Consider the following 17565-nt stretch of genomic DNA (forward strand, 5'->3'; position numbering starts at 1 on the left):
CAATTTCCAGGCAGGATTGGATATTTGAAGGTTTATGTCACTGCCCAAACCCTGAGGACAAAAAGGTTTCTAAGATCCCAAAATCTAGCAGAGAACTGAGGTAGAATTAGGGTGCTTGGAACTAATTTGTCATTTTCTTCTTCCTCCATAATTTCTTCATCCATAATGAGATTAACAGCTACCCAGTCAATGGCAAGAAACATTTAAGGGCACACTATGGGCCCAGGCAAAATGCTAAGCCACACACAGTAAATTATCTGTGATAATGCTATTTCGCATATGATTTTGAGAAGTTCACCTCCTTACATAAAGGAAATTTTTATTAATTCAGAATTCAATAATTCATAATTTGTGATAATTCAACTTGACTTGAACTTCACTTTCTAAATTTTATAAGCTTAGATATAATGGGGATCTGGCAAATGCAGTGATCCCATAGGGCAGAGATAAGGAACTTTTCTTTTGTCAAGGGTCATTTGGCTATTTATAACATCATTCACAGGCCATACAAAATTATCAATATATAGAACTCAAGCAGTGGGAGGTTATTGTCCCTAGCTTTCAGTTAATCATTGCCTGTGATTACCTTGAAAGGAACAAATGATTTTGAGGGACTTTAATAGCCTGTGGGCACTATGGTCCCCACCCCTGTAATAGGAGAATCTGGGGAGATGGTTTCTAAGAGAATCATGATGACATGAAAAAAAATCACTTGCAGAGTTCATGATGCATGTATATACCTTCTGTAAATCCACTTAACTGTGTGTTTGGAAAGATCTTTTTTTTTTCCTTTTTCTTTTTAATTTTTTATAATAGCTTTTTATTTTGGGGAAGATCCTTTTTCTTTTTTTCTTTTTTTCTTTTTTCTTTTTCTTTTTTTTTTTTGGCCAAGACAATTGGCATTAAGTGACCTGCCCAGGGTCACACAACAAGAAATTGTTAAGTGTCTGAGATCACAGTTTAACTCAGGTCCTCCTGGCTTCAGGACTGGTGCTCTATCTACTGTGCCATCTACCTGCTCCTGGAAGATTCTTTTTCAACTAATTGAGAAGCCAGAACTTTTAGCATCTTTAAAAGGGCCTGATTTAACTAATTCTCCCTTTTCTCTATTCCTAACCAAATGAGTAAATGTAGAGATTCCTTCTTTCACTCTCAGTATCTGGTGAAAGACTATTCTGTAATGTGAAAGGCCTTTAGCTCTTGCCCCCCCTAAGTTTACATAGTCCCCCCAAAATAGACCAGTAGTTGGCTTTTTCATTCATTCATTGTTTTCCATGGTAGGAGCACAGAGTAAAGTCTGTAACCATGGGAGAATGAGCCATAGGTATCTAGAAATCAAAATGCAAGCCAAATATTGCAGCCAGACTAGAACCAATGCTCTAAGGAACAAAAGGATCCTTAGGAGTGAACTTCTGGACCCATGTCAACAAAAGCTGAAATAAGGATTCAACCAGAAGTATTAGGAACTTGGTGAAACCAATACTATTTTAGTAATTGTGCTAAGCTCAGAGACCCAAGTAGTATAGGGGAGAGAATGCTACAGCTGTATTAGGAGAAATGTTTGCCTATCTCTTCTTGCTATAGTTATGAAGTAAATATATTTTGGTTAAAGTCAGCAAATAAGTGTTCAAATGAAAAAGGTAGGGTGGTCAAAGGTCCCTAAAATGGGGACCATACACCATAGGATGTAGCTCAAACAAGTAAGGGGAGGAGAGAGACAAAGAGATGGAGAGATAGAGAGAGACAGAGAGAGAGAGAGAGGGGGTAAGAGATATCACGCAAACCCCTCATGGGCTCTGGGAGAAAGGTCTAGAGCATAATTGCTAGACAAGGAATTTATTTAATCTACTTAATAGGACCAATTGTGTGTATTTTAAAGATGGGAGAACAGTACAGGCAGGTAGATGCTAATTGCAAATTATTTTGATCTGTTCATTAAGGCAGGCAGAGTTAAACTTATACTTTAATATTCAGTGAACTATTCCATTCAAGTTAACTACTGAATTCTATTAAGCAACTACTATGTGCAAGCAACTATCCTAGGAAATTTTTCTTCAAGATGGAAACAGCATAGTCCCAGATGTCAAGGCATTTATGATTTAATAAGGGGAAGGAGGGCGGGGAAAAAGACATATTTTCAAATAGACATGACTGTAATAAGGACCCAGTAGGGGTCTAGACAAATTGGTATACAAGATGAGGCTTTCTGGCAGCAGATAAAGGGAAATAGTTCAGGAAGGGGGTAGCACTTAAGCTGGACTTTGAAAGAGAAAGATTTTAGCAGGCAGAGGATGTCTTTGTCATAAAAGGCCTAGGTCTAGACTCTGAAGCAGAAAAGGATAGGACAAGTTCAGCAATCCAGTTTATTTTCTAAGGATCAAAAAAATGCTTTTTGTTAGCACAGGAAGCCTTAGTCACAATATTCATAACAGAAAAATCATAAAACCACACTCTTAAAGAATCTATGATTTGAACTTTTTATTAATTCTCAGACTGGTTTTCAATCCAAGTCTTGATTCTATTCCCAAGGCCTATAAGGCTGAAGTTCTTAACTCATTGCTATTTATTCATCCTGACAGAATAACTGGCTTGCTTAGACTTGGTAAATGCTAAATGAAAACAAGAACATAAAGAAATATGTAAACACCCAAACATCTGTACCTTCTGGGCCTTAGGAAAAACTCAAAATGGAAAAAAGAACAATAGCAAGCAGAATTATCTATGGAACGTGGGATATTTTTAGAGCATCAGTTGAGATCTAGGGAAGCCCATCTGAACTACAGTGAGCTGCATCACTGGTAGCTGATGTTACATTAAATTATTATTTCATTTTTTTCTTAATAAAAGAAAGGAAATATTGCTTCTAATTGACCAATGAAACTTGTCCTTAAATCACCATCTCATGACTATTCTCTGGATTCTGTGATACCTTGCACAGCATGCCTTCATTCAATGCTTATCATCCAACCCTCCTTACTTCTTTTTCCATGAAGTCAAAGTCATACTTGTTCTCATAAAGATTAACACTCTAGAAACAAACATCTTAATGGAAAGATTATAGCACACGCTAGAGATCAACCTGAACAAAGCTACTTCCTTAAATCCGGATGTATAAGAGAAAAGGGAAGAAAAGCAAGAATTCTGAGGAATTATTCCAATATTAAGTATTATACCCCAAACCACAAAGTGACAGTTGACAAACTCTTTGTTACCCCTTCTCTCTCCCTTATACATAGAGCAAAGGAATTTGTATTTCAAGAAGAAAATAAATGAACAAAACACCTGAGCAGTGATTTCTTTATGGAATAGAGTCAACCTTTTTTGTTTTTTCCTCCTGTGATAGTCTGGTGAACCCCTTCTCAGAATATAAAACATATAAGATTATATATAATACAAAACAAACCAATTGTATGTGTGTGTGTGTGTGTGTGTGTGTATGTGTGCACATAGTATCCTAAAATCTTAATATAGTTTTAAGCTACAAAAGTCAAATAGGTGTCTCAAAAGTTTAAGCTACTTTTAGTTTTAAAGCGCACTAAGACTCTTGGGAAACTCTGTTTGCATATATGTGTGTGTGTGTAGTATACACACATATACATTATATATGCATCTATGAACACATGTATGTGTGAATGTAAACACATGGTAAATATGCATGTATAGACACTATACATAGAGTATATACACACATAGGCACATGAGAGACAGAGGGAGGAGGGGGAGGTGTATACATATGCCCTATCTCACCCAGGCTAGAAAATGCAAGAGCAATTCCTGGGCCCAATCTCATTACTCATAATTATATGAAGTTTAACCAGAGGCAGCTCACCCTTCCTTAGGCAATCTCCTGGCCTCACACTCCTGGAGACTCACCATATTAAGACCAAACTTAATTCATATACTCAGATACAAGAAGAAAAGCAATTTAATTTAAAATATGATTACCAAAATCTTTTTTGAAAACCAAGTTTCTAGATCTCTGCTTTACAGAATCCAGTGACAGAGTAGATACTTAAAGTCATTTTTTTTTGTCAGTGATGTATATGTATTTATATTTATGTGTATATGTGTGTGCACATATTAGTCTGAGAATGTTCATATTCAACCCAGAGAAAGTTGAGATAGAGCCTGTCATGTTAAGAGAATCTCCTACAGCTGGAACATTTTGAGTAGGTAGCACACTCCATGTTGTAAACTGCTCATGCAGCAGGACTGAGAAAAAGGCATCTCCTGGCCACCGGCTGTTCCTAACTCCAGGAAAATGAAAATACAGCATCTCCGCACCTGTTCACCTGATGGTGAAGGAAGGAAAAGCCATTACCGAGTGACAGGAGACAAAAAACCAAAATCCACTTCAGCAACTCATCCCAGCGCTGGTGATTAATCTCACACTCCCACAGCCTGATGCACATTAACCAGATAATTAATAATTTCTTTAGGGATTCCGGCTCGGCAACTGTTTTATCAACCTGCACAGCATTAGGAGGGGAGATTCTGCATTTGTGATCAAACGGCTGGAACCAAGAAACCGTTGTGGAGGAATGGAGAGCTTTGCTGCAGTTTGTGAGCCTGCTTCTAGAAGAGCAAGTGTGGTGCAAGCTGGCCATGTTAATTCTCTTTCAGTATAGTTAGCTGACTTGAATATTCAAGGAATAAGCTCTTCTCTGCTACCTTCTTTCTACCCACTTCATTGAACAATTGGATTTTCTTCTCAAAAGAAGACTCCCTAATGTTATTATAGCATTTTAGAGTCACAGAGACATGGGGTTTGCCAGTGTGGATACAAATGATAATAATTGAGAGAGAGAAAAACCTTCCTGAAGTAGAATATATAAAAAATAAAATAAATTGACATGTTGCCAGAACCCTATAACCTAAGGCTTTCAACTAATTGGGTGAACAGTGAGATATTCCTTAGCATATTATAGTACTTGCTCTCAACTTTCTGCTGTTTCCTGTTCACAATCTTACTCTCAAGGACATAAGTCATAGAGAATCAAGATTACCCTGTCCAAATGCTCTGCACAAATTCACCACTCTAGTTGCATGTTAAAACTAGCCCATAGGAAAAAGTCTCCTTTTTTTTTTTTATTAAGTTTTTAAGACTGTGACTAAAATCCCAAGGAGAATAATAAATCACAAGGAATGCTATTTAAAAGGCTCAGCATTAAGCTTTCACCTTATTCATTTTCTCCTACAATGTGAAAAACACTTTATTGAAAATATTACTTTATATTTTTATGAAGTTAATACTGAATGCTATTTGAAAAGAAAAGAAATGAGAATACAATTAAACCTCACAGAATCATCTTAGGAATTTTTGTGTGTGTGTGTATAATTTGTACTTCAGAAATGAAATCATAAATAATTTTAAAATGATAACTATGTTCTTGTGACATAACTCTCTATGATAATATAAACTCCACGAGGGCAGGAGAATTTTATCTTATTTTTCCCTTTAGAATCAAGGATAATGTCCAGCACACAATAATAAAATAACTTTTTAAAAAATTGAATAGGGTCAATCCTGACCTACACAAACCTGGATAGTCTAACTATGTATTATCTCAGCACTGTTCCCTGAAAGAGAAGTTGAACAGTCAAATATGTTTGAATAAACTACCAAACTGGATCTGTCCAACAAACATACAATTCCAAAAGGATAAACTTTGTTCTCTGATGGAGATGCTGGACAAATCTTGTTTATTTGTTTGTTTGTTTGTTTTTTATTTTATTTATTTATTTATTTTTTGAGCAGCAAGAGACTCTGAATAGACTTGAGCTTTGGAGCCAGTAAAGGACTCTGTATTGTACAAGTATCAGATATTCAGGTTTATTGAAAGCTGAGTAGTGAGAGTAGTAAAAGCACTGTGGAAATAAAGTTCTGTGGAAATACACATGTATCTAGAATCATGGCTTTTTTTTCCTCTCTCTCTTTTTCTTTTTTCTCAAAATGGCCCGATGCCAAAGCAAACTCCATGAAGAGACTTACAAAATGGAAATAGCATTTTAAAATAACTATAAACTATTTCAACCACTAATTGTTTTTAAGATTTCACTATATGCTACTAATTGAAAATGTGTAGCTTTTTCCATTCATTAGCTTTATTACAAGTGTTCCAATGAATTAAAGGAAAATCTGTCATAGACATCTTCCTTGAAACTTTCACTAACCTATGCTAACACATGCTTGGTACAACAGATATAATTCTCATTAATTCAGCAGAAGCCACTAGCCTGAACAGAAGATGAGAATGTGGGGTTTATAATGATCAGGCTACCATCAATTCATGTACACACAACTTCATTACAATGCCATTGTCTGAAGACCAAGATAGCACTGCTTTATATATTTAAAGTGAGACAAATTGTACATCACTGATTATACACAACACATATGTATACATGTCATACATATAACACAATTTTTACTGTTATCAGACACCAGCTTACACTATAACTGGTTGCTATAATTCACTGCTGCATGCTGTAAGATATGTCAAAAAGCCAATTATTACCTTCTAAGAGTTTATAATATTAATTAATTAGTAACATATGTGAATATAAAAAGGGTATAATTCAGAATACAAATAGGTGTTTCAACATATATGTATCATGCCTTTAGCTACGTTCTATATAGAGCTTCTCTCCTAGAAGTTCTAAGATGGAAGATCAGGGATAATAATTTCTATCATTAAAAGTGTTTCTATTTTTTATTTTTTACAATCACTTAACAAACCTATAATAGATCTATATAAGCTCCTAAATGACTACTGACAAATATTAATTAAATTCAACAAATATTTACTATGTGCCTACTATTGGCCAATATCTGAACTATAATCTCCTCCTTCTTCTCCTCCTCCTCCTCCTCCTCCTCCTCCTATTACTACTACCATGATTATAATTATAAAGAGATGAACTTCCTGAATTTTGAAATGTTGTTATAGAATTAATTTCCTAACTGTGCTAAAGAATGTGATATGGGAACATACTTTGGTGTTTCCATTCAGGCCAGATCTTGGTTTCAATTGATCATAATTTTTTAAAAACATTGTCTATAAAGTACGTAAAATTGTAAAGGATTTTTCTATGCTATAGGCAGGAGGCAAGGCAACATAAATTAACAAAAAGAATAAGTGTCATTTTATATGACTATAAGAAAAAAGTCTAAATTTTCTTTTCTTTTTCTTTTTTTTTTTTAATGTAGGCCTTTAGGGCCCATGGTTATACCAAATAGAGAAAAAAGAAAAGAACTGGGATTGTTTTATTGACACAAATCTATTAAGTTATTTTTATTGTTAATCTATTATATTTCTCGGTAAACAATGAAATATTCTAAAAAGCACTGAATAATCTCTCTTTCATAGGTCCTGATCAAATAAGGATGGAGAAACCAACTTAAGTTTTCAAATCAGACTCACTCTCCATTTTTACTTGCTTCTCTCTTCCCATCTTTTTTTCAACTTTAAAAGATGAACTTAGTAAACTAGTAAGCAAAACTATGAGTCTTAATCTTAGGTATTAAATAAAATACTAATAAATCAATTGTAATATTTTCTGAGAAAATTATGCATTTTGTTACTATTTGTGCAATGTAGGCAGGCTTTCGTTGTTCCTAATTCAAACTTTTAAAACTTCAAACTTGTAGTTTCTCTGTGATTCTAACTCACCGGAGAAACTCTTAAAGAATGGAACTCCCAAGATGTGTTGGGCCTAGATTCTGAGATCATATTAAGAGCCATAGACTAAGACTTGCCACAAAAAGAAAAATGAGTGAGAACTGACTAGGAAGGAGAAAACAGTTCCATGGAGAAAGCTCAGAAGGATAAAGACTTAAAAAAAGCAGTCATAAGACGTAGATGACAAAAGTCAGTAGTAGCAAGGCTGTTAGAGTCATAAGAGACAGGTCCATTATGTGGCCCAGCCATTATACCAAATTTTATGGCTTTGGTTCTATTACATCATTTGTTAGTCTCACTGAGAAAGAAATTCAAAAGGGAAGTAGTTTTAGATCTTGAATTTCTTTATGAGTGCCAACAGTCTTAATTGATGGTGTTCTACTATGGAAAGAAAACAGAGGGAATAAAAGGGATTTGAGTAAAACTTGATAGAAATATGGATGGTAGCTAGTGACCGCTGTTTTTTGTGAGTGGTACAGAGAAAGTTTGCTTTTTTGATTGAATTACTTGTTATTTATCTTCATATTCTTCCATAATTAAAGGCTTTCTGCCTGTGAGTTCATGTTTCTTTTATTTAGCTGAAAAGAGATATATTGCTAGGGAATTGAGAGTAAAATTTTGCATAGATGATAACTCAAAACAGCACAATGAATCTAGAAAGTAACCAAAGTGGTCTCAGAATCATGTGAGGTCCAGGATTCCATTAAAATTAGAAATGTATTTGTATATGCACCTGACCCCCACATACCAATCTCATGTTTGGTACTGATTATTAAATGGGTTTCATTACATGAATCTAATAAAACTTTATTCATAAATTCATTTTTAAAAGAATTTCCCTACATCATTTCCCAAGTCATGAAAAGTACTGTAATTTTCTAAACTTTTCAATCTTTGTCAATAGAGGTAAATATAGATATGAATTTGAAGAGAGCTTCAACTAATTTCCAGCTGTTTGAAAATTCTTGGAACAAAATCGTTTTAAAATGCATTCTTGTAATTTTAACATCTTTGTATATATACACCAGCAAGGTAATATTCCAAACACTCTTGCAAGTTTCTCTCAGTTTGTCATTCCCCATATTTTCATTTTCAGTGTATCCAGCAGGTATTGTGACAGAACTATAGCCAACAACTTGTCTATAAATGTACAAATGTAACTTGTCAGATGGATGGTAGCAACAGTACTTTATAAACAGAGGAGATAAGAATTTAGTCATCAGGCAAGAGACAAGAACTCACCCTTTCAGCTCTGGGAGTCTCCTTCTCTAACCTCTTCGGGGTATTGTAGGGCTCCCTGGAAAACTATAAGCAAAGAAGAAGTATAAAGAATAGTGAGTCATGACGCCATAACTTATTGAATAGGTGTATCTGATTGCATATAATAAATACCATAATTGTGCTTCTTTCAAATTCCCACTAGTAAACATATTGTTTCATTCAACATTCTTACATATTTGCTCCAGTTCTCCCCGGCTGACTCAAGAGATTGAAACTGTCTTTCAGAACTATATGATTAAAAAGAATACTGTATTTTTTTGTACATAGTAGAAACCTGTGAACTTGCATTTTAAAAAAAAATGTGTAAGTATGGGGATCATGGCAATGCAGAACCACACAGACTCAGACTTCCTGAGTGAGAAGGAACTTTGTCCAACTCAGAACCTGAAACCTCTTTGCTCAGAGGTGCTCTCAGGGGTCCCAATCCACAGTTTTCAGAAGCTGGACTCCAGAGAATAATACCTAGTTGCATTATATGTGTCCTGAATTCACCTTAATCTGTAACTACTGCAGAAACAAGAATATGTTGGCATATTAAAGCCATATAATTTCCATTTTCCCCTTACAGAGAAAAAGAAATACATTTTCCTCTTCCTTACTCCCCTCTATCCATTTAGAATCAATACAAAGGTTTAAACCAACACAATCTCCAAATCCAAGTAAGAGCCAATATAATTTGTTGTTGTTGTTGTTGTTATTTTTAAACCCAAACCTGTACTCCCTTTGTACAAAGAAATATGAACTTCTGTTCCCATATGATATCATCTCAGGAGGTAAGGGCATATCAACTCAAGATAGTGTCAGAAGGAGATTTGGGGAAAACATCATTGTTAACCATATGAAGGTAACAATGAGAGAAGAAATCAGCAAGGGCTATTTTCTATAGATCAGGAGTTTGACTATGTCTTATGGACTAGACGTGCTGATCATACCACATGCCCTTTCCCACATAAGGCAACATCAAAAGCTTTCAAAAGAAACATAGAGCGACAGTATCCTCATTGGTATGCAATGTGACAGTTCAGATCCAAACTCTGGGCTACCTTTTGAACTATCTGTCAGGGGAGGAAGACTGTTATTTTCCTTTATCTTTTACTTTTAAGAACTTTTAGCACTTGTGATTCTCCCTTTGCCTGTGCTCCCTCTCTGTCGGTCTCTCTGTACGTGTGTGCCCCACTCTCTCTTTCTCCCTTTGCTTCTCTCTTTCAGCCTAGATTCAAGCATTAACCTTTGATGTAACATTTTTGCTCCACATCAGAATGGATAGAATGAGCTTCAGAGAAGCAATTGAGTTGAGAGAATGAAAAGGATGACATCACTTCAAACGTGGACTTTCCGGAAAATTATCCTTTCAAGCATTCCCCTGCGCTGTCTACTAGGGACACTATACTCTCCCTGACCACTGCATGTTGCCTAGGTTTCATTTGTTTTGATAACCATTTGTTTTGTGTCTCTGTTCATAACTTTTGAGTGTGTATGTATGTATAAGTATGTGTGTGTGTATGTGTGTGTGTGTGTGTGTGTGTTGTAACTCAAGCTTGAATAATTTTTCAAGTTTCTGTGTTCATATTATAACTCCCAAATGAAAGACAGGAATTCATTATCATCAGTTATTAGTTTGATAATTCTAAATAAAGTCAATATAAACATTTACATGGCCAACTGCCCAGGAAGAACATTAGGAATGAAAATATGTGGCTACGTAACTAATATTCTCTCTGTTCTTGGGCATATTATGCTACCCACACAAATAAGGTAGAAGGAACAGAAACTTCAACATTGGTTGGGTTCTGTTATTTCCTTTGTATTCACTAATTTTGAGCAGAGATCCTTCTTTTTTCTCTTCATAATGAATGTATTTCTTCCCAGTCTCAGATCCTGACTATTTAGATAGGTATTCAATATAGACCCTTACCACTATGCTACTGGATTTTTCTGCCTTCTTCCAATGCACTGGGATCATCTATATAGAATGCTCACTTTCATCTCACCTGGAGAAAGATCAGGCTATTTCCTTGGTAAGATTTCTCATATTTTAATAAAAAGTTAGTTAATTCAATACCAGGAGCAAATATAGTGATGTGAATTTGTTCTTCAACTTTTTAAAAATAAATGTACCCTTCTTTAAACTCATCCTCCCCCCAAATATTTTGCCACATTTCCAAACCTTCAATTTTTAAACTTGTGAAGTCTTAAGGAAAATGTAATCCATATGTCTATGATTCATTTACACTCAGTTCATCAAAATTCTGTTTTTGTATTAAATGTCAAAATGCCTTTTATGTCTCTATTTATGAACTTTTAAAAGTCTTTATTTTTAAATTATAAGAGAACATGTTTTGCCAAGTTTAAAATCTACAACGCACTCAGAATTCTGGTCTAAACATCAATTTCTGGGAGAGCTAATTTTGTTTACTCCTGGGAAACTTCCTGTTTTAGGAAACATACTTCCAAAATTTATTTGAAATAGTTACAAGGTTTTTAGATATACAATCTCATATCCTTCATTTCAGAAGATGTGCTGATTATTCAAACTACTACGAACGTATACATGGGTGATTTTGATAATTAGTGTGCATCACAATCCTTTTCATAATAAGAGATTATATGTGCTAAATGTCTGCATGATTTGTAGAAAACTATACAATATCTAATCCTTAAGATTAGGAGATAATTCTGATTGCTTTGTTATTCATGTGTGAGAGTGCACTTCTTAGAACTGGTAGCCCTTCCTTTCTACATCAGCAAACTTCTCTGTTCAGCACTGCACATCTGCTTTTTCAGACACAGAAAGCTCATTGTCTTCTTTAACCCTTACTCAATCTCCCATTCATTTGTTTCAAATCAACTAGAAATTCTGTGAGGTCAAGTGCACAAGAAGATCAAATTTTATTTTTTTAAAAGCAGAACCAGAAGATCATTATACACTTCAACAATGATACTGTACGAGGATGTATGCTGATGGAAGTGGATTTCTTCAACATAGAGAAGAACTAATCCAATTCCAATTGATTAATGATGGACAGAACCAGCTACATCCAGAAAAGGAACACTGGGAAATGAATGTAAACTGTTATTTTTACCTTCTGAATCCAATTCTTCCTGTGCAACAAAAAATTCGGTTCTACACACATATATTGTATCTAAATTATACTGTAATATATTTAACATATATAAGACTGCTTGCCATCTCGGGGAGGGGGTTGGGGGAGGAAGGGAAAAAATCTGAATAGAAGTAAGTGCAAGGGATAATGTTGTAAAAAATTACCCATGCATATGTACTGTCAAAAAATGTTATAATTATAAAATAAAATAAAAAATTAAAAAAAAAATAAAAGCTTATTTCACAGAAAGCTAAATCTTATTGGAATGTACAGTTCCAAATGAACTTTCTAAATACTAGGAGCTACCAAATGAATATCAAAGGCACAATGAAGAATCCTGAATAGGGAAGAAGGAAATTTGGGTTACAGTCCCCAATCTGTCACTCAAGTTCTTTTGGGAAAACAAGGAAGTAGACTGGACAATCTCTAAGGTCCCTTCTAATTTGAAATTTGTCTTACTCTTAAGTTTTAACATTATCCTTATTTAGTTTCATGAAAAATTTACCTATGTCAGTTTACAAGAAGATAGTCTAAATGAATGATACCCACTCAGGTAGCTCACTGATAAGATAAACTATACAGAACACAATAAGGATGGTTAAAGGCCTTGAGTCTATGATCTATGAGATGCAATTGAGGGAACTGAAGAAGCAGAGCTTTGAGAAAGAGAAGACTCAGGAACTATTCATAGCTAATGTTTAAGTATGTGAAGAACTATCATGTGAAAGAAAGATTAGGTTTGGTTTTTTTAGTCACAGAAAGCAGAACTAGGATATCTTTACTCCCAACCCCCAAGTATGATGGCAGTCCAAAGGAGACCTGGTATTAGACCCATCCTGATACCTTTATTGAATTGGGAATGGATGGAATTTTTCTACAGCCTAGTAATAATGGAGGTTTCTCCACTGTAGCCTAATGTAGTTAGATATAATCTCCAATCACAGAAAATTTGGGGACCAAGCAGAAGTTAATATATTATTTCAGCTAATTTTAGTCAATTTGAATGTCCATCCCCAAGAAGCTAAAGCATGTATTCAAGATACTGACACTGTTAATAGTGTAAACAGACAAATTTAAGTGAGAAATCAAGGGAGGAGGGAAGTGTTCTTAATCATTAGAACAATCCCAAAATTGAAATGGACACTGTTGGGAGGTAGTAAATTCCCTATTTAAGGTCTTTAAGAAAAAAGCTGGATGAGGACTGTTTAGGGATATTATAGTGAAAATTTCATTTTAGATATGTTAGAGTAGATTGTCACCACAATTCTATTTACGTTTCAAATTCTATGAATCTTTGAACTCCTTGAGATGCTTTCCCCAAAAGTTAGTTTCCCAAAGTTTTTAAGGATGAACAATATCAAGTCTCAGTTTTAAATTCTCATTGCTTCAGCTACTTTTCTCCAAAAATCAAGACCTTACTGAACTATAGCCAATATCTTTGCACCCAAAATCTATGAGAGAAGCATACATATTCATCCCCTAGCAAAATAAAGCTATGTTTGAGTACATCACTTTTGGGTTTCAGATGAAAGGTGACTTGCTGTAAAGGGTTTAAACAGGGGATAGAAAATATTGATAAACTGGCAATATGAATACCTACCAATGTAAGTTTGTTGCTAGATTAAAAGTGTTTTCAAGTAAACAAAAATGTTTTTGTTATGCCTTCAATACTTCAAAAAAGCTGTGATTTTTCTTCTATCTGGTTCTCCCCAAACCCAGTTCAAAATATTAGCCTGTAACATCTTAGTATATGGTTTCATGACTTTCTGTGGCCAAAAATAAACATTACCAAACAGCCAACTATCTAGTGATGAGATTCTCTGAATTTAGACAGGCTGGTCCATCCTGTGTTATCTAGGCCTTTTAAATTCCTCAATAAGAATTGTCAGAGCTTGCCTTCTGAAGGCACAGCTATCAAAAATCCAGAATTAACTTTACATCATCACAGTAGGACTTTAATGAAAATGTCTCTTAATTCTGACAGGGTGAATTTTTTTTAAAATTTCAAATTAAATTAACACAATATAGTCTAACATATCTAAAATGGAATTTTCACTTAGCATAACTAAACAGTACTCATTCACTTTTTGCTTAATGACTTCCAATACAGGGAACTCACTACCTCCCAACACTGTCTATTTCAACTTTTGGATTGTTCTAATTATTAAGAATGTTTCCCTCCTCCCTCCTTGATGTCTTGCCTAAATTTGCCTGTTTACACTAGTAATATGGTCAGTATATTGAGTATAAAGTACTCCAAATTGCCACTTCTTGCTACTGTTGTTGGATTCTTTCTTTAGTGAATTAGTCCTGTGTGGAAGAGTCTCATCATGCTTCTATACTGCCATAGCACTGACCTATACTTCAATTTGAATTTTAAGCAGAATCAAGTATTTTCTTAGTTCCACCCACCTGTCAGCATATAGCCGCATAATAAGATAACACTTTCATTTGATTTTAAAACACTAGACATCTTCAGAAGATTTCCATGGGAAATGAAGAGAACAATTGCATTAGGTTTTGTTTTAATAAGCCCAAGATTCAGAGTCTCTGGCATCATGTTATACTACCATGAGTAGATGCCAAATAAACTCTCTGTAAGGAGAGAACTGCTATGAATGACAATGTCAGAAATACATGGAAGCAAGGTTTTTTTCAGGAAGAGTTACTGAAATCGGGTTTCATTCAGGAACTAGTTTTTTTGTCACTTAAAAAAAAGAATCTTGGAAGAGATGACTAAAGAAAAAACTTAGGAATGTCACATTTGTGTTACTCAAATTTTAAAAATTCAGATATAAAGAAAATAGAGCCAGAATTTGTCACCGACTTTAAAAAGTGATGGTTCTTTAGAAAACATGGAATGTCTGTTTTATGTAACTTGCTCAGGTTGTAACTTATGTATCACTGTCACCAGATTGGGTCAAAATCACCCATGAAGCCTGGAAAGCAAAATGAATTCCGTGAGTGTGGGGAAATGTGTGCATGCATACACATGCATACATGTACATGCTTATGTATCTGGATTTTATAAAATATTACATTAATTATAATTATTTCATAATATTTGATGATGTCTACCTTTTATGTCTTATTGGAAAAAGACATGATAGATATTTAAATTAATTTCACTCAAAAGTAGAGTTCTATAGGATATTGTATAAAACTTAGATGAAAAAAGTCCTGAACTAAGAAAAAGGAAACATGAATACAGTGCCTCAGTCAAAAAAAAATTTCAATTGTGTCTTATCATTTAGAATTTTTTTTTGCTCCCAACAATCCTATAAGGTTCAAAGTACAAATATAATTATCATCCTTTTAAAAATCAAGAAACAGATGCTCAAAGATTCAAAATCACATAGCTAGCACATGACAAAGCTAAAATTCAAGTCCAATATTCTAATATTATAACAATTGCTTTCCTTATTATACCTTAGTACCTAATGACTGAGATCCTAAAGTATGGTCTAATACACTAATGGTATATGGTGTGACTATGGGCTCACGTTGCCCCAGAGAGCTTTGTGGCATTTTTTATAATGGTGTAAGGAAGGGATAATTTATACCTCCTCTTCAGTCCTGTATCAAATGGATGAAAATCGGGGAAGAACAGCAATAGCTTACTACTCTTAGAAACTTTATATACAATGGATTAACAAAATTGCTAGCTGACCTGCTTAGGAGACACCATACTGCTCTATAGGATCCCAGCTTAAGTTTCTTACTTTATTAATAATATAATAATAATATTAATAATAAAATCCAAATGGTTCATCCAAATAAACAAAAAATAATGGTACAATCTAAGTATGGGAAGACTATTATCTTAAAAATAAAATGTTCACAAAAATCAAAAATATGTTATTATAATGATTTATTTATATGTATGTATATGTACATTTCTAATCTCTTATGAATTAGGAATGAGGAAATGGTATTATAAAGTCAATAGCACAGATTACATCTGTAAAGGAGTTATAGTTTGGGAGCCAGAGCCCAGTATTTTAACTTTTCTATTATATTCTTGGTCTTAACATAACTCACTATATGATCGATGTTTGGTGATCTATGTTTCTGCATTTATTGTAATGTGAAAACAATAATATCTACCTTAGAGAGCAGGAGAAAATGCTTCTTATGACACACTTTGAAATCCTAGGATAAACTATATAGCCTGTTCTTATGAGATTAAATATTCAGTATGATTTAACATACCCAATGATGATAGCTTTATAAGTTTGATATTTTCTAACTGCTGTCTAAGAGCTGAATTATAAAAGCTAGCTTGAAGAGTTTCATCAACAAAATTTCCTTTTCTAGATCAAATTTAAGTGACAACGAATAGCAGGCTCCTCTATGGCTTTCTTGGAGAAATTTGGGAATAAACATGTCAGCAGGGGACAAGTAATTCTTTTCATTAGTGTATAAAGACTCTGGGAAGAATATGGTACTTGCCTTCTATGTTCATTATCTAGATGGAATTACTTCAGCTAAAAGGTTAATAATTACACAAATAATTTACACTTTCTCAGTTTTCATACTGTAATTCTATAGTTGCAGGATTTCAACTCTGCTTCCAGAGTCCACTACAGACTGAATGCAAAATAACAAGTCCAATTGGCTGAATAGCTTTGGATAGAAGGGCAGGAAATGAAGGAAGGATGATGGTTCTTAAACATTTACTTAATGAAGCTCAGCAATATGATATTAGCAGCACCAGCCAGTTTGCTTCATTCTTGAACATATTCACTGCTTTTTTTGTCACATTGCTGTATACTATGTAGGTCTTCAATTTCTCCTATTCTCCCTCTAACCTTTCTCTGCCTGCAAACAGGGTGTCATTGTTTATTAAAGATAACTAATGCCCTAAGTCTTTATTTACTTCTGTTTATTGCTATTTTAGCAAGAGTCACCAGAGAGTAGCTATGCCTCTGGTCCACTAGGGTTCTTTAATCACTGTTAGTAGGTAAAATCATCTGTGACAACTAATCCAAAAAGCAGATTATATTTATTTTGGCTACAGTGGCTTGCAATTCGTTAAAATCAACAAAGCCTTTTCATTAGCCCCCTGCTGATGTCCTAAAAACAGACATTTCAAGGGTCTCAAAGCACAGAGCTACACATATGCAGCAAAGCTAAGTCTGACAGATTTGCAGTACCATTCTTAACATAAAATCTTATTAAACTAACAAACAAGAAACCAAACCTCTCTGCTTTCATACAAAGGCTTAATTAACTGCCCTAAAGAGCAAAATCAAAATCATATATGCGAGGTTTCCTGAATTTGGAATCAAGATAAACAGCAGCTGAAAATTGTATCATTTATGAAGGGGGAGGGTTAGCAAGAAAAAAAAAAGCTAAACAAAACTGGATTATTATTTTCAGTATGGCAAAAGATTTTTAAAAATTGGGGTAAAAATGGTAGGAGGAACCTGAGTATGGAAGGCCCTCAAAAGGGAAGGCTTTGATTAACTAAACTGTTAGTGAAGTCAGCAAACCAA

At 34.4% G+C, this 17565-nt stretch overlaps 1 protein-coding gene across 14 annotated transcripts in view; it reads right to left on the reverse strand.

Annotated features, from left to right (window-relative positions):
• The window catches only part of ESRRG (estrogen related receptor gamma), a 657723-nt gene that overhangs the window by 419925 nt on the left and 220233 nt on the right, over window positions 1-17565 (reverse strand). For all 14 annotated transcript variants that reach the window (XM_074309163.1, XM_074309168.1, XM_074309170.1 and 11 more), the window contains one exon: window positions 8925-8987. The gene's annotated coding sequence lies outside the window, so the exon portion shown is untranslated. The remainder of the gene's footprint in view (window positions 1-8924; window positions 8988-17565) is intronic.

Source organism: Sminthopsis crassicaudata, chromosome 4 (assembly GCF_048593235.1).
Source record: "Sminthopsis crassicaudata isolate SCR6 chromosome 4, ASM4859323v1, whole genome shotgun sequence".
Lineage (NCBI taxonomy): Eukaryota > Metazoa > Chordata > Mammalia > Dasyuromorphia > Dasyuridae > Sminthopsis > Sminthopsis crassicaudata.